The 19,278-nt window shown below is 42.0% G+C and overlaps 1 pseudogene; it reads right to left on the bottom strand.

Moving 5' to 3' along the window:
* Window positions 1-339: 339 nt before the first annotated feature.
* Window positions 340-15,930, bottom strand: LOC133966593 (putative nuclease HARBI1; annotated as a pseudogene).
* Window positions 15,931-19,278: the final 3,348 nt, after the last annotated feature.

Here is a 19,278-nt window from a genome sequence, read left to right as displayed (position 1 = left end):
AGACAAATTCAATGTTCAAAAGTTTCACAGTAACAAGTTTATTGCATAAGAACAATACTTACAGAGAGTCCCTGGGTTTCTGCCAGACACGTCACCAGGTTCACTGGATCATGTCGAGAAGAAGTCCCGTTCAATCCTAAATCCACAGTATATATATCAGACACAGGGTGGGCAGAGGGGATGTCCTCTTTTGAGGAGACTCAGTTATTGGTCTAATGTATGCTGCTTCCTTAATGTGCAGTTATGCAAATTTGTTCACCTCGCGTTCACCACAAACTGTGTTTTACTTTCTCCGGATGTCACAAGTTCATGTGCATGTTTACCAGTCGGTTGCTATGTCTAATTCCTGTCTCGTTCCTTCTTTCTGTGGTTGTGCCCTATGTCCGACCCTGCATCTGAGTCAAAAAGAAAACACCTTATTCTAAGAGAAAAAAAAACTGTTATAGCGTAAGCCAATTCTGAGTATTGTCTGGGTAACAGCTTCCTGTTTCCATCTCTCACAGCTCACAGTTTGTTTGAGGAACCAACTGTCACAAACATGTTGTTTCAGTTACACAGGTTACATTAACATTTTATACTTGTATTGTGCATTATTGATTATGTTGACTATGCAGCTGATATTATTCATAGGATACAGGTAAAACATAGATATATCAACAAGAGCCGCATTGTTTACCTATTAACAGAAGTTAGGATGGCTACTTTTAGATTACGCATCAGCTGGCTGTGGCTATTCTGTGATGAAATAGTGTGCTATGTAGTGATAAGGTTACTGGATTGGATCGCCTGGACCTTTGGCAATGTACCAACACCGTTTTTGTTGGAATGTTATTGATCTGTGGATTAATATCATGCTTCTTAGGTGAGTTTTTTTTTTTTGGTAAGTTGTCTGACTGTTACGTTGATTGTACAGGCTGTGGTGAAAATGGATTACATCAGTGGAATCAGAAGAATCTTAGCTTTCTAACGATATGTTGCATTAGTACCTGTACGACGCAGTTCTTTAAATACAAATGTTTGACGCTTATCGATAAAAAAGCGACCTGGCGGGCGTATCATGGCCCGTATTCGGTCCATGATAGCTTAAGCGGTTAAACCAATCACATTAATCTAATGTTATAATTATTTAAAACCCCTTCTATTCGGGGCCATTATTGACTACCTATTGCTAACTGATTTAGCATAGGCTGTGATAAGTTTCCATAGCTATGTTGTTCAACTTTCATTGCATCTTAATAAATACTTGAATTTGACCAGTCCGGCTCATCTCTTATTTTGGATAAACCAACATGCCGACACCGCCATCTGCAGAAGTTCTCTGATGACTCTGCAATTGTTGGCCTCATCACTGACGAGGTACACAGTGAAAACAGAGGACAGACGCAGGACTTTGTTGACCGGTGCCAGCGGAACTGCCTCTAGACTGGAGAGCAGGGGAGGCTCCTGTAGACTTTTTTTGAATAGTTTTCTGGGGCATCAGTATATCATCTGCTGACAGGAAGAGATTGGACCGACTGATTAGGAGGGCCAGCTTGGTTCTGGGATACCCGCTTGACCCAGTGGAGGTGGTGGGACAGAGGAGGATGTTGGCGAAGCGGTCTTCTCTCATGGACAACCAGTCCCACCACCTGCAGGACACCATCACAGCACTGAGAAGCTTCTTCAGCACAAGACTGATCCACCCTAAGTTTCTGAAGGAGAGGTATCGTGGGTCGTTCCTTCCTGCAGGGGTGGGCAGGGGTGGGCAATTAATTTTCCAGAGGGGCCACATGAGAAACATGGACAGTTGTGGAGGGCCGGACCAATAAGTGAACTTAATTCTACTCATATTAATTTGATGAGCTTCTACAGATAAGAGTAAATGTTATGGTTAGGCAATGAAAAAGTGGGGCAGGCAAAGTAATAACGCCAACAATATATCACACTTTAATCAACATTTACAAGAACAGTTGTGAACAAATAATGCAATTTTTTTGGAGTATTCCAAACATCAGCTTTAAATTAACTGTATACAAAGCGCTATTACTATTTGCATATAGTCTTCTTTCAGAGATGGCATGTGGTTGAGAAAGTTACCCTCCATCTGGCTTGAAAGAAGCTGCAACTTTCTCATGAAAGCCTTCACCAGGCTGTACATTTCATGTGCAAATTGGCCCTTGCCTTGCAGTTGGGTATTTGGCTCATTCATTAATGCAGTGACATCAACAGCAAATGCAAGATCTTCCATCCAGCCTGCATCTGAGAGATCTGGGCTGTCCTTGCCTTTCTTTTCGCAAAACTCTTGAATCTCTGCTCTCAGGTCCCATACTGTTTTAAGCACTTTGTCCAGACTGAGCCATCTGACAGCTTTGTGGTAGCCTATGTCCCCATGTTCAGTCTCATGCTCTTCCAAAAGTGCAACAAACTGTCTGTGATTCAGCTCTTGCCCTGATTAAGTTAACTAATTTAGTTACAACATCAGTAACATGATTCATTTTGAGCACTGACTTACACAACACCTCCTGGGGCCGTATTCACAAAGGATTTTAGGGCTAAAAGTTGGTCCTAACTGGCGAATTTAGGAGTAACTCCTAAAAATAATGGGCGTGTCACTCTTAAATGTAGGACTCCTAACTTTTTTCACTAAGAGCAATTCACAAAGTATTTTAGGCCTAAAAGTAGCACCTAAGTCAAGGAGAGCTTAAAAGTCCTCAAGAGGACTCCTAACTCACTAAGACCTATTCACAAAGAATCCTAAAATGGCTGCAAGACGAACTGCTTTGGAGACAATGGAAGACCGTGAGTTAATCAAGAGATATAGGCTAAATCGTGAGGGTATTCAACTTATTGTGGACTTAGTGCGGGATGCAATAACATCCCCGACTAACAGGAATAATCCCATTAGTCCCGAAATAAAATGTTTAGTAACACTACATTGTTTAGCAACAGGGAAAATGCAACTTTGCAATGCCGACAATTTAGCAATATCACAACCATCAGTCAGCCGTGCCATAAACCAAACTATCAACGCGCTAGCTAGACCACATATCATCCAACAGTTTATCCGGTTTCCTTTGGACATTCAACAATTACACAGGATCAAAGCCAACTTCATGGCGATTGCAGGTATGCCCGGTGTGGTCGGTGCTATTGACGGGACGCACATAAAAATAATTGCTCCATCAAAAGATGAGGACGTGTTCGTCAATAGGAAGAAAGTGCATTCCATCAACACGCAGGTTGTTTTTGATGCAAATTTCAACATACTGGATGTTGTTGCAAAGTGGCCTGGAGCTACCCATGATTCGCGCATTTTAATGGAGAGCGGTCTGAGGCAGCTTTTTGAGAGGCACCATGTACCAGTTGGGTGTCACTTGCTGGGTGACAGTGGCTATCCCTGCAAGACGTGGCTTTTGACACCCTACCTCAATCCACAACCGGGAGCACAGCTAAAGTATAACATGTAAGTGATTACGCAGATTACGCTTAGTCCTATGCGTAAAACACATCGTATTGGCTCTTTGACGCCTTTTATTTGTTAAATCCATATTTATTATTGTTTACCGTTTTCCTCCATATATGTTAGAGCAGTGGTTCTCAACCTTTTTTCAGTGAAGTACCCCCTTCGAAGAAAAAATTCTGCCGAGTACCCCCTAACCAGCGCAAAGCATTTTTGGTTGAAAGAAAGATGTAATGTGATTTATTAAGCCTTGTAACTAGACACATTCAAATGTAAAACTCCATCAATGTCCATAACATTGCTCATTTGTAGTGGTCTCTCTTGAACTATTAAGAAATAAAAAGATATAAAATAACTAAAGACTTTTATTATTATCTCAATATAAATAAAGATTTGTGCACCTCAAAATAATTATCAACTTAAAGTGACCTCTTTTGGGATCATAATAAAGATATGTGCTCAAACTGAACTCATGAACTTAATTATAGCTAAACACTTCTTCCAAAAAAATAAATCATTAACTTAGTTTTAAATAAAAGATTCGCTCAAACCATATTTTTTTAATATTCATCATCTTAAAATATCTTCTTTAAGGATCGAAAAGAATACTGACACGTAGCTTGTTTCCGTTTGCTTTGGGGAGGCTTTTCGCATCGTGTATTGAGATGACCTGAATTCAGAAAGTTTCCTCTTAAAAAACTCAGGTGGCTTAGCAACATGACTTTCATGTTTTGTCTGGAGATACCGCTGAAGATGTGGTGGCTTAATGCCACTGCTGGCTAATCTCTCCCCACAGAAAAAACATAAAGGTAAATAACCCAATCTATGTTATTGTTAATATTATTGAAGTGTCTTTCTGTTATTTTATTGTGACATATTTGCTCGCTTTAGGGTCATACAATTTCATTTCCGCTTTTGTATTACATGCTTTTATTTTGAAAGGGTACCGGTAGAGACGCAGACTTCTTGTTATGAATCATTAACTTCACAACGGAAAACTTTTACGTTTTAGCGCCCCTCCGAAGAGGCACAAGCTCTCACGGTGTTGTTTAGGGAAGGCTCTCTGCTCTGGTTTCGCCTTCTTTGGTACTTGTCCCTCTGTGTTTCAGCAGCATTGCTGCTGCACTTCAACTCGACTCCATTGTTGAAGTTTTCAAGGCAGGTGATGACAGGCGATGACAGGTGGCATGTGCCAGGTTGGGTCAAACCATCGGTATGGGGGAGACTCTGTTTTTTTAGGATAATTAAATTGAAAAGCCTACTGAATATAAAATTTAGTTCATGAACTTACACTTATATTTTATTGAATATTTGTTAAATAACAATTTTTCAAGGATTTTTGAATGGATGCTAATTTTAAATATATTTAAAAAAAATCTCAAGTACCCCCTGGAGTACCTTCAAGTACCCCCAGGGGTACGCGTACCCCCATTTGAGAATCACTGTGTTAGAGCACACAAACATACACGAAATGTTGTGGAGAGAGGAATTGGGCAGATGAAACGTCGGTTTCATGTACTCCACGGCGAAATACACCTCACCCCAGAGAGGGCAAGCACAGTCATCACAGTATGTGCCATTCTACACAACCTCTGCAAGCGGAGGAACATTCCACAGCCAGACGATGATGACGATGAAGAGGACGATGACCCCGATGATGATGATGATGGCGCTCGACAACATGACAATGAATTTGGCCGTGTGGAACCGAGTGGACTGGCATTTAGGGATCACTTTGTGAATACACATTTTAGGTATTGTTGGCACATTTTAACACCTTGGCACAAATCAGTCAACACACGTGTGTAGTTCATAACATTTATTTTTTCAATTTTTCAACTTTTCGATCTTAAGACTGTAATATTCTGTCTTCATTTTTATTAGCCACTCTTTCGCTTTGACGACCTTTCTTTGCCTTTTTAAAACCCTCATTTCCATCCTCAATTTCTTCTCGTACAGTTAACTGGTACCAGCAGCAGGAGGGAGAGGAGAGCCAGTGGGTGCACCAAGAGGGAGAGTTGGAAGAGAAAGGGGTGGAAGAGGAAGAGCTGTGAGAGGAGGTGCAGCTGGGAGAGGAAGAGCTGTGAGAGGAGGTGCTGCTGGAAGAGGAAGAGCTGTGAGAGGAGGTGCTGCTGGAAGAGGAAGAGCTGGCAGAGGAAGGGCTAGGAGGGGGAGAAGAGGAAGAGCTGTGTGATGTGATGCTGCAGCTGGACTTTCATCTTCATTTCTCCTGTGGGGAATATATATATTTTTAATTTGTAACACATTTTTGGGAAGTGGGTTGACCAGTTGCACGTTGTAATTCTTCTGTAAATATTAAACAGAAAGGTTTTTCATGAAGCCTTTTGAAATCATTGCATGCATACCCCTCAATCTCCTGCAACTCGACTGCAGGATCAGCTGCACCCTGAAGGCCAGTAATGCTTGCGTCCGAGCCTAGGACGGCGTACACCACCGATGCGACCGGGGACAACGGCTTTGGTGCAGATCCTCCTCCAACAAATTAAATTTCAGTTTCATTCACGTTTCATATCACTGTAGCCTTTGTTAATTGTAAATTTAAGACATGCAAATGCATTTCCCAAATGAATGCAAGCAATGATAATAATGGACTTACCTGTAGCCGCAACAGCTCTTTTATAGTCGGCAATCTCAAACCTACACTGTGATTGCAGGGCATACCAACGTCTTTCGCAATCGTCGGTAGAGCGACAAACAGCAGGGAAGGAAGCATTTATGTTTACGCATATTTCTTCCCATGCCTCCCGCTTCTTCTTACTGGTCACTCCAGCCCCGAATCTACCCTTTATTACCCCCCTCCGCTCCAGCACAAACTGGGCAAGTAGTAACAATTGGTCCTGGGACCAATTGGCCTTTCGCTTGCGTTTCACGTTTTCAACATCCATCATGATAGGGGGACTTGAACGGCGGTATGGGCTGTTATTTAAAGTGTTTTAAGTGCTGAAAAATGCTCATTGGATATTTTTTTGCAGGGTGCTTTTAATTGCCTCCTTGATTGAAAGCAATTTACGTATTTTTATTGTTTGCTTTCTCTCTCTCTCTTGAACGTGCAGGCTACAACGTCATTATCGTGGTCTGCACAAACTTGTCATCATGCGTGTATTCTGCTAACTGCACTGTCCATAACTACTTCATAGGAATTCATTTCTAGCCTAGTCTATTTCCTTGTTTTTCGGTAATTTAGTGGGCTCGTCTGAACAACCAATCACCGCACTGACCGCTTCTAAACTCGTGCACGAGAATCAACGTCATCCATAGCAACGGCGCGTCACTCTTAGTTCACTCTTAGTGATTTATCCTTAGTAAGAGTAGGTCTCACAGGCTTTGTGAATAACTTTTAAGAAAAAACTCCTACGTAAAATGTTTTAGCGCGAGTTATAGGAGCACTCCTAGCGCTAAGATAAAATGCTTTGTGAATACGGCCCCTGATGTATAATACACAGGGTTCATACACATTTTGACCCATGGATTTCCATGACTTTTCCATGACTTTCAATATCTTTAAACCAACTTTCCATGACCAGACATTTTGTGAGATCTCAGTGTATACATGCTAAAGAGTCTAAATTTAGTATTTAAGCTAACAATGAGAATTTCAAAGCATACAGTAAACCTTTAATTACACAAATGAATGAGACAATAGTTTGATTGACGTCTGTTGTAACACATGGCATGTACTTTTCCATTTGTAGCCAAGCATGGTTAAATCTGCACTTCCCTGGCGTAGTGCATTATCTCACCTGCTTCCCCACCAAACATTTCAATTAGTATGAGATAGTACACCTGCTTATTTTTTTAGCGTATTTCTTGCATATGAATTGATTAAAACTCAGCATAAATTAACGACATGAAAATATGAATATAACAAATCTACATGACTTCTCCAAAACTTTTGGGATTACATTTTTTCCAAGCACTTTTCCAGGACTGGAAATAAACATTTAACAATTCCATGACTTTTCAAGGTTTTTCATGACCGTGGGTTAATTTCCCTCACTTTATCTTGCATCCGCTTCAAAAGTCGTCCCTTTTATTGACCGCATTGCTGCCAGCTCCTCAGTAATCGCAAAGTCTTTCGTCATCCCACGTACAAAGATGAGTAACTGGGCTGTGTCGCAGACATCACAGCCCTCATCCAGAGCCAAGGAGAAAAAGTCAAAATCGACTACTTTCTTTAGCAGCTGAAGCTCGAGATTTCCCGCGATGTCCTCGATCCTTCTCGTTACGTTTCCTCCGTAAAAGTCTCTCCGTGCTTTGTCTCGTAATGCCGGTTCAAATTGTAATCTTTAAAAACAGCGATATTTTCTCCACAAACTAAGCACACGGCTTTCCCATCGATATTTCTTGTCTTTACGTGGGCTGACATTTTTGCGGACTTTAACAGCTAACTCCCATCTCTTCTTAACTCCGTTCGCCAAAATATCATCCGCTCGCGGGCATTCAGGATGTACGTCAGGTAGATGTTAAAAAAAGGCACCTTCAAAATAAAATAAATGTTGTTGTATTCTATGCATGATGTCCACCTATTTACGTGTGATTCCTATAATATTCCTTTGACCTCACGGGGGCCGGTCACAGACAGCCAAAGGGCCAGAAAGGGCCACGTGTGATTCCTATAATATTCCTTTGACCTCACGCGGGCCGGTCACAGACAGCCAAAGGGCCGGATGCGGCCCGGGGGCCGTACAATGCCCAGGTCTGCTTTAAAGACTGCAGATTGTCCAAAATGTGCATGTGTCTTGACAAGAACCAGTAAAACATGTCTCCTGTATTAGCTTCACTACACTGGCTTTCTGTTAAATTTAAAACAGAATTTGAAATTCTTCTCCTCACCCATCAAGCCCTTAACAAAATGGCACCAACATACCTTAAAGAGCTCATAGTACCATATCACCCCACTAGAGAACTGCCCTCCAATAATTCAGGCTTACTTGTCATCCCTAAAGTCTCTAAGAGTAGAATTCCACTCATAGAGCAACTGATGGAGCAGTGTAGTAAACAATATATGTTGTGTTTGACTGTGCCAAATATTATCTTGCGTTGTTAACCTCCATTAAAAGAATGAATATTTGAATTGTGTTAAAAAAAATCTTCAGATAAATGAAAAGGTTTAATATACATTACAGTACATTACATTTCATTTAGCTGACGCTTTTATCCAAAGCGACTTACAATAAGTGCATTCAAGCCTGAGGGTACATACCAAGGACGACAAGAATCAAGAAAGTACAATTTCTTCAAATAAAGCAAAACTACAAAGTGCTATAAGTAAGTGCCATTTAAGTGCTACTTAAGTGTTAGTTTCAAAAAGTTGTTAGTTTTTTTTGTTTTTTTTTTATTCAAGGTAAAGTCGGAAGAGGTGTGTTTTTAGTTTTCGGTGGAAGATGTGTAGACTTTCTGATGTCCGGATGTCAATGGGGAGCTCATTCCACCATTTAGGAGCCAGGATGGAAAACAGTCGTGTTTTTGATGAGTGTTTAGCTCGCAGTGAGGGAGCAACGAGCTGATTGGCCGAAGCAGAGCGGAGTGAACGGGGTGGGTGTAACGTTTGACCATGTCCTGGATGTAGACTGGACCGGATCCGTTCACAGCATGGTACCCAAGTACTAGTGTTTTGAACCGGATGCGAGCAGCCACTGGTAACCAGTGAAGGGAGCAGAGGAGAGGAGTAGTGTGAGTGAATTTAGGTTGGTTAAAAACCAGTCGAGCTGCTGCATTCTGGATGAGCTGCAAAGGTCGGATGGCAGTAGCAGGTAGACCTGCCAGGAGGGAGTTACAGTAATCTAGACGTGAGATGACCAGAGCCTGGACCAGAACCTGCACCGCCTTCTGAGTGAGAAGGGGGCGTATTCTCCTGATGTTGTACAGCATGAATCTACAGGACCGTGTTGTTGCAGTAATGTTGGCAGTAAGGGAGAGTTGGCTGTCGAGTGTTACGCCCAGGTTCCTAGCTGTCTGAGTGGGGGTTAACACAGAGTTGTCAAAGTTAATAGTCAGGTCGTGGATGGGAGAGTCTTTCCCTGGAAGGAAAAGTAGTTCAGTCTTGTCAAGGTTAATCTTCAGGTGGTGTTGAGACATCCACTGAGAGATGTCAGTCAGACAGGCAGTGATTCGTGCTGCTACCTGTGTTTCTGATCGTGGAAAAGACAGGATTAGTTGGGTGTCATCGGCATAGCTATGGTAGGAAAAGCCGTGTGAGTGAATGACAGAGCCGAGGGAGTTGGTGTACAAAGAGAAGAGGAGAGGACCAAGGACAGAACCTTGAGGGACCCCAGTAGTGAGGGGACAAGGATCAGACACAGATCCTCTCCAAGTTACCCTATAAGTGCGTTCAATGAGGTAGGAAGAGAGCAGGGAGAGAGCAGAGCCTGAGACACCGAGGTCCTGAAGGGAGGAAATAAGGATCTGGTGGTTCACTGTGTCGAATGCAGCAGAGAGGTCTAGAAGGATGAGGACAGAGGCGAGAGAGGCTGCTCTAGCAGTGTGAAGCTGCTGAGAGACAGCAAGGAGGGCAGTCTCAGTTGAGTGACCTGCCTTGAAACCAGACTGGTGAGGGTCAAGAAGATTATTGTGGTTAAGATAGGAGGAAAGTTGATTAAAGATAGCACGCTCAAGAATTTTGGAAACAAAGGGAAGGAGAGAGACAGGTCTGTAGTTATTTACTTCAGACGGGTCCAGAGTTGGTTTCTTCAGGAGAGGATTTACTCTTGCCTCCTTCAGAGAATTAGGGAAGCAGCCAGTTGACAGGGAAGTGTTGATTAGATGGGTAAGAAAAGGAAGAAGGTCAGGGGCAATAGACTGGAGAATGTGAGAAGGGATGGGGTCAAGGGGGCAGGTGGTCGGGCGGGCGGAGGTAACCAAGGTCAGAACTTGATTGGGAGACAGGGGGGTGAAAGAGGAGAGCGAAGGGGATGAAGATGAAGTTGTTGGAAGTGTGGTTATAGAAGGAGGATCAGAAAATGAAGAGCGTATGTCATCTATCTTTTTGGTAAAGTAGTTGACAAAGTGGCTTGGTAGAAGAGAGGAAGAAGGAGGGGGACTGGGAGGGTTGAGGAGGTTGGAAAAGATGGAGAAGAGTTTTTTGGGGTTAGAAAATGAGGCTTGAATTGCAGTTTGGTAAAAAGTGCTTTTGGCTGTGGAAATAGAGGCAGAAAAAGAGGAGAGAAGAGACTGATAAGCTAGCAGGTCGTCCAGGTGTTTAGATTTCCGCCATTTCCTTTCTGATGCTCGCATAGTGGCTCTGACGGCACGCACCGAGTCAGACATCCACGGAGCTGGGAGGGACTTGCGGCCCCAGAAGTCAAAATGCACACTAACTTTTTCAAATTATGAACCAGGTTTAAATAACTATCTCAGCTGTGCTGACCACTCCCCCTGCTCATGAGCCAATCAGGCACCACGTGGTGTTAATGGCCCAGCAGCAGATAATCAACAGAGTTAAAATAACAAGAGAGACTTGTCCCTTTAAGCAGTGCCTTAGCTAACTGTCCTATTTGGCCAGAAACTGTTTCTGGACAAAGCTATTTACCTCAGCAGGTAGACAGTAAAATAGAATTATGCTTTTTAACAGAATTGGAATAAAAAGAAAGCAATTTAACCTTTAGCTGGTTCCTATTTAACTCTCAGTCACCTGAGTGAAACTACGAGCAGTAGACAGAATTAAAAAACAAAGAAGCACCCGTCTCATACCATTCCGGGTGGGACCAAACAGTTGAAACTATCAATCTAGTTAACCTAAGACAGCAGATACAATAGTAATTGAATAGAGAAGCTTAATAAAGAATATACTTAACTGAATCTAAGAAGTCCAGTAGTATGAAGGCCCCAGAAGTCAAAATGCACAAGGACGTCATAGACAGCTTCAGAGCAGCTATTTATCAACATACTCCAAGGCTCCTTAGACTCTGTTGTGTTAGGAGGACAGCTTTTCCGCCCGAAATACTTTTAAAAGGGCCCATATTGTTTAAAAAAAATTTCTGGTCATTTATTATCTGTAATTACTTGAAGGGGGTCAGTAGGGACCCTCCAAGTATGAAAACAGTCACTCCGCTGACTTTTTCACTCAGTCCTCTCTAAGAAATATTTTATCGAAACGTCTCGTTTCACACATGATGTTATTCTGGAACGCACGCGTCACTCAGCCCCACCCGATACCAGTCCATTCTCGGGACCCACCAAACCGCTCCCAACCACCCCTTCACACAGAACGCGACACCAAGCAGACATGTTGCTGTCTAGCAGCCTGTAAGGTACCACAGGCTAACTACAACAAACAACACTGAAGAAACACTGCAGCATTGAGGGGTGCAAGGAAGAGAATGTGTGCGTGCACATTCCTCCTAAGAACGTTACTGTTCAAGACCAGAGATTTTCTTACCTCTTAAACTCTCCCTCTGTCATTATGTTAATTAAACTTTCTCTGGGATCCTCACCTACCTCAAACATTTTCTCTATTTCTTTGTTTTCTCCCTAATTGCCAATCAGTCATCAGTCACATTCTCTTATGTTTGGATATAACTGACATTTGCTGATCATTTTGAGACGGTCAGTTCTGGACCTAAGTAGCTTTGTGATTTTGTTAGGTTTAACACAATAAATACAGCTTCCAATGTAAACGTTTCATCTCTAATTAATTGCCCATCTAATGGAAATGTATTGATCCTAATTGTAATATAGTTTAGTAACCTTAACTTTTAAGTTATCCCATCAATTTAACTAATTTTTAGTTAGTATTGCAGTAAATTGAATTAGTCTTAGACAGTGTTAATTTCATTGACGAAAACTATAACGAAAAATATTCGTTAAAGACCCTTTTCCCATGACGAAGACGAGACGAAGACGTAACGAAAACGGATCTTTGAAAATAAAAACTATGATTAAATCTATTTTAACTTTCGTTGACGAGGCGAGACGAGATGAAAATGTTGGTGGTTGACTAAGTCACAATAATTTTTAAAACATCATCGTATCAGGCCGTCATGAAGTATCAGAAGCAGGCGAGTGAGTCTGTGTGTCTGTGTGTGTGTGTGTGTCCTCCCAGATAGCGCTTCGGTCCGTAGCTCCGCCCCCCGCCCCGCACTCACAGGGAGACACAGTGAGAGCAGAGCTCGTTCATGTGGAGCAGCCTCTCAGTGACTGACTGCTTCTTAACTATGGAAACAGTGAAAACACAGAGTTTCTCTGGTCTCGGCGGAGGCCTGTTTCAGGTAGCTGGTTTAACATACTCTGAGTTTAATCCTGCGCTCTGAGTTGGTAGACTCAGAGTTCAGGGTTGAAAAGCAACTCTGGGTTTTCGGTTTCAGAACAGGTGATCAGCGTTGGCTTAATCAACTCTGAGTGTGTTCACGCTGGGTTGGGGGCGTGCCTGTTGACTATAAAGAGCCATCATCAATGGATCTCTGATAACATGATCAAACATGGACCAAAAACGTAGATCCAGTTACTTTTCACCCACGGAATTGGAAATATTAATGCACGCATATGCCGAGCAGGTACCCATTTTCACCAAAAAAAGTAATACCGCTGCGGCAGCGAGAGCGCGAGAGAGAGCTTGGCAGGAAATAGCCGAACAAGTCAATGCGTGAGTAAAATAAAATAGTAAAATAAAATAAGAGGAAAGTTTAATATCTTCCACTTATTCAATATGTAAATTGTGTGTGTGTGTGTGTGTGTCAATTTACACAGGAACAACCGGAGTTGCCCCAAGAGGACTTGGCAGCAAATGAAAATGAATTACAAAAATATAGTTCAAACAGGTAAACTAATGTTAAATTGAAATCAAATCAATTGTGCTGTTTTGCCTGCTCTACCTAATTTAACAGCTATATTCAACATGTGATGGGTCTATATTTAAGCAGTAAATGTAAGTAGTACATTTCTCAGCCACCCCAACACTGCCAATATTTAATAGGATTTAGATATATTTGAAGGCTACTCCTAGGCAAAATGCATTATATGTATGTATGTATGTATGTATGTATGTATGTGTATATACATATATTGGTGTCTTCAAAATAGCGCTTACTGAATATTAGGGTAACATTTTCCTCCATGTTAGCAAATCGAAAAAAAGCAGAGGCCCAGAAGACTTGGAGGGGGTCCACCACCTGCAGCCCTCACAGAGGCTGAGGAGATGGCCCTCAGCCAACAGAGTATGCGTCCTGTGGCTGAGGGCATCCCTGGAGGGAGCTCCTCTGATCCCCCCACGCCCCAGGATAGAAGTGCCTTTATCAGAGGTTGGTTATTCAAAATAATTAAATATGTACATGCAACCCAGCGCGTTGCAAATTAGATGGGGCAATATTCTGGCTCAAGTAATAATTTCACTGTCTAATCATCTTCTTCCAGTTACTGATGGCGTCATCGCCCTACTGGAACCAGATGCCCTCACCAACCTCCATGCAATTGTAACAATTCTTCACCTTCCATAGATTATTAATAATGTCTTGATAATTGCTGAACACAACTGTTAATGTCATTACAGGAAGATGATGGAGAAACATTGTCTGCAGCATTTGAAAGGGAAGAGGAAAGGCCTATTGAGGTTAACACCTTTTAAAAATAACATCTAAAAGTTGATGATAGCGTTGTACAATTTAAAACTGACATCTTCTTTCTCTCAAACAGGATGAAATTGAATTCAATGAGAGGCCATCCACTTCTAGCTCTACTTCACAGCTTACCTCTGTAAGATTCTCCCTGGAATTATAATGAAACGCTGTACTTGGCACTGTGAAATCCAATGTCATCTTTTGCATTTCTATAGCTTCCAGTCAAAGAGCTCTATAAAATCTATCTGGGAAAGCAAATAAACAAAGCAGACTTGGAAATGGACCACATTAGGCAAAAGATGCAAAAGGATGCTTTGGAGATCCAAATTATGGAACATAAGTTAAAGGTGGGTGTACAAACTGGGATACTGTTTCCTGCTCCAGAAACATACCCAATATGAATGACCTTTTTTTTTTGTGCTTTCAGGAAATAAAGAAATCCTCATAAAAAAGTAGATTGTCTTTATTAGAACACGGGCTGTGGTGGGACAAGTTATTTTGTTGAACAGTGTCACCCCTACCAGAGGCTGGGTCTGTCACACGAGTTTACGATCATACAGGAAGGCGAAAGAATGCCAAAGAAAACATTTCGGAAATAATAAAATACATTTAACTACATAGAAAACTCAAACAAAATGATTTTGGCAGAGTCTTTCTCTAACCACCCTTCCGTCCTGTGGATCCATGGCATGGTTTGGGTTTATGTGCTGCTCATCTGCAACTGCAGGTGGGCAATTTTCCCCTCTCAAAATCGCGATGTTGTATAGAACCACACATGCAATTATTATGTCACATGCCCTTTCTGGTGTGACTCGCAGCATTTGGAGGCACTGGAATCTTGCCTTCAGGATCCCGAACGTGTTTTCGACCCTGGCTCTCGTCCTCATATGCGCCAGGTTGTAGCGCTGCTGTGGTCCTGGCACGGGATCGGCATACGGGGTCAGAAGGCAAGGCTGGCAGGGGTACCCTCTGTCACCTAAAACATGACCGTCGAACTCTCCTACGATACAGGTGAAATATTAATCATCTGAACAAATATGGATTCTAAATCCTTCAAATATAGGCTTAACTCACCACGGGCAAAGCGAGTGCTCAGATTAGACTCCCGAAATATGCGTGCGTCATGCACAGACCCCGGCCACTTTGCCTCCACTTGGGTGATGATATTTCTGACATCACATACAACCTTCAAATTGCAGAGGAGTATAATTAGATACAGAGGCTGTTTTGTTAAGTATCTTTAATTTAAAATGCTGAAGGTCTAGGCCTTCACCTGCACATTGATGCTGTGGAAGGACTTCCTATTAACATAGTCTCCTTCATTCACTGAAGGAGCTTTAATAGGAATATGAGTTCCATCGATGCACCCGATGACACCCGGAAAATCTAGAACATTACAAATTAATTAATTTAATTAAATTGTGCACATTATTTATTACATTAAAACGTTCCAAGAAACAAATAGGCTACATTGTTGCTACTGTTACCTGCAATTCTGTAGAACTCTTCCTTGATTGTTCATATAGGTCGGTGACTTGGAAACATCACAAACGTGTAAAGAAAACGTTTCAGTGCCAAAGTCACATTTCTGACAGACCGACACACGGTGGCCTTTGAAATGTGCTCGGCGTCACCGACGTTGTAAAGAAAGCTGCCGTTTGCAAAAAAACTGAGTGCCACACAAATAATTTGTATTGAACTTAAAGCATGCCCCCGGTGCGTTTGACAGTTAACATGGGGGCTGAGAAGGTGGTCTAAATAAATGATAGATTGCGCTGAAAAACGATAGCGCTCGTGAAGAAAATTATCAGGAAAAGAAAGTATATCCAACCGGGGTCTTAATAATCGTTCCTCACAGAGATTCCTTCTGAGGATCGCAGCCTCTACGTCCACGGGCTCTCGTAGAAAACGACATGCCATTTCTAACACTTCCTTCTGTCGGAGAGCTGCCTTCAGCCTTATAGACAACAAACTCAGAGTAGGTCTAACCACCTCCCAAGCAGGTTAGGTCCACGGCGTATGTTGCCGCAGCAACTAACTCTCGGTTGCGCTGAACCTGCTACCTGAAACGGAAAACCCAGAGTTTCCACTAACTCAGAGCGAACAAACTCAGGGTTGCCTCAAAACCAGCTACCTGAAACAGGCCTCTGATCAGAGATCACTGCCGCAGCTTCTTGATCAGAGCAGAAGCTGCAGTTGGTTTGTACCGAGCTGCAGTTTCTGTGTTCGCCTCCAGTCTGACCTGCTCTCCCTTTTTGTTTTCACATTTAAAACTAAATATATATTTTTAAGCTATTAGGCTGCAGCTATATGTTTTTATAGAAAAGGAGTTTAAAATGGCTATTAAATGTGACTAAAACTAGACTAAAATGGAATTAGTTTCCATCGACTAAAACTAGACTAAAATGTTCTGAGTTTTCGTCGACGAAAACTAGACTAAAACTAAGAAGGATAAAAATGACTAAATGTGACTAAAACTAACATGCATTTTCGTCAAAAGACTAAGACTAAATCAGAAATAGATGCCAAAATTAACACTGGTCTTAGATTAAAGTTGGCAGGTAAGTATTTTAAGTTTTGTAAAATAAGTTACATAGGTTTGGGGTTGAGGAAGGAATTCAAGTTATTCCTGTTGAAAATTATAAGTTGCATCAAATTGAAGTTGAGTTAAGAGAAAGAAAGTTGAGTAAACTCAAACACTAATTTAAAATACTTCTGTTTCAGTTTTTTGCCTTACAATTTTGAGTTGACCAGACTTTTTCTTTTTACATTGTGGCTATCAAGACTATAAAAGCCCTATATTAATACTGATCATTTACCATATGAAATAATGGTAACTAATCGCTCTGAGCTTATTTGGAGGGCTGAAAGGGACTAAGTGTTAAACACCCTAAATCAAGTGTGACCATGGTTGCTGCTTCATTGTCCCATCGATCTCTCTTTCCCCCTCATCTTGTCCCTGTCAAGCTCCCTCCTTTGGGATCTACACCATCTACCAACAACTAGCATCCTAAGGATTATCCTTGCACACACTCACACACACACAAACAAAGAGGCATGAGCTCCTTCTCTGTGTGTGCTTCTGTGTATAGGAGACAGGCACGTGCTCAAGCACTAGCCCTTTTGCACTGGATGAGAAAAGTGCCCTTCTGTTGGAGCCAATTTTTTTCTTCATTCATCAATATTTAAGAATTAAAATTACTCTCTCTGTCATCAATTCCTCCCAAATGTGTTTTGATATCCGACGGGCATTTATTAGAATTAGAGAATTTCGCCCCGACATGCTCAGCTCGATCACAAGCCCCCCCGCGCCCCTCCCTCCTCCTCCTCCTCCTCCTCCTCATGCAGCTGAGCGCCAAACAGCTGCAGCCACTTCTTCTCTGACCCGCAGCATCAAACAAACAGGTAATGATGGTGTTTGTGCAATCCTCCGACGTTGTTTGGTGATAAATTAACCACAACATTAGCGCCACTGAAAACATTCTGTCGCAACTGGTCCGACGTTTCCTAAAAGATAAACAAACAAAAAACTTGCGAAGAGAGAGAGAGAGAGAGAGGGAGAGAGATACAGACAGACAGACGGACAGAGAGACAGACAGACAATTTAAAAGGCATTTTTACAGTTCTACAAATTAGACAAATTCACTAGTTTTGTTTCATTTAAAATCGTAATTATTTAAAGGTAGGTCTTAAGTTGAGCTACATGACAGTCTGTTGAGGTATAATGTTGTATATTATAAGTGTAATGCTGCTTATGCTTCAAATCTGTCAGAAAACAGTAAAAATGTGTGTGTACTGTGTTGTCAGCTTTATAGAGATTATGTAAGTCACTCTTGATTATTATGAACAACATTGATTTATCTCATTTACAAAATTTGCAGCCTAATGCCAAGAAAGGAGAGCCTCCAAAAGCATAGGGACAGGGAACTGCAGCAAGCAACTCAGGGTAGCTGGTCTCTTTTATCTTGGATCAGGCCATCAACTTGTAAAACAGATGAGGGAGAATCAGTAACCCTACCTGGTCAAGGGGAGACATTATTTATTTATTCAGTATTATTATTTTTTTATTTTATAAATAATTTTGGCGATGGGTGCCCTTTTTTTTGGTTTGAGCACCTGCCCCCCAAAATATCTGTGCACGTGCCTGATAGGAGAGGTGTAATTTTAACAACCTTTAATTTACCAAACTTTTGTTTGATGTTCAAGACAAACATAGCCACATCAATCTAGAGCCAATTATACGGCTCCATGCAGACTGAGCCCCTAGTCACTGTGACAACCTGGATGATTGATCACCTACCGCAACGATTCTCTAACCTGATCAGGCAAATTACCGTGGCGACCGCCAGGGCCATCTGAGTGCCACAGAGTAAAATTAAATTGCACACACACAGAAACAATCTAACACACACACACACACAGAAACAATCTAGCATACGCACACACACACACACACAAAATAAAAAAACAACAGAAGCTTCATTCTCCTCTTTCCACATCATAATCACAGAAAGAATATCTACTAGGGGTGTCTGTGGGCCCCAAGCACCAGGTGATGGCGAGGTTGGGGGGACATGAAGATGTATGGATGTACTAAAGACTTAATGAACCTCCTTCGAGAAGAGAAACAGAGGAGGGGGATGATAGGGAGGAGGAAGAGTTGGGGATGGTGTTTATTAGTTTACAGCAGATTAATGGGGATAATCATTTAAGTGATGGAGATGGATTACCCGCTCAAAGCTGGATGCACACCTACAGCCCCATTTGCACCATCTGAACATCCATGGCATGTTTGTCTGAAAATTGCCAGAAAATAAGGTGCTGTTCAGTGCATTGTGGGCAGTGATTGCACTTTAGATTAATTCACTTATTGTCTCTGCTGGCTGAACCCGGCTGCAATACTGCTCACCTGAGTAATGTGGAGGATTTGTTGCTGTTGTGACCACGTCTGTGCATACAACCTCCCGCAGCAATGTGTGGAGGGCAATCTGTGGAAAATGTCAGACCCAATTCTCATGACTTTATCAGCAGGTCATGTTTGAAAACAGCTTTTGTAGGTTTGTTGCCTTAACAAGGGAGAGCGTGGCCTAGGGGATAGAGCGGGTGCTCTGCAACAAGAAGGTTGCCGGTTAGAATCTCACTCTATCCCATCTGCATGCCTAAGTGTCCTTGGCAAGATACTGAACCCCTAAATGGCCCCACATAAATGAGTGTTCTAAAAATGTAAGTCGCTTTGGATAAAAGCGTCAGCTAAATGACATGTAATGT

The sequence above is a fragment of the Platichthys flesus genome, chromosome 12 (assembly GCF_949316205.1).
Source record: "Platichthys flesus chromosome 12, fPlaFle2.1, whole genome shotgun sequence".
In the NCBI taxonomy this organism is placed as follows: Eukaryota; Metazoa; Chordata; class Actinopteri; order Pleuronectiformes; family Pleuronectidae; genus Platichthys; species Platichthys flesus.
Note: the sequence above shows the minus strand (reverse complement) of the source record. Positions and strands in the feature narration are given on the sequence as shown.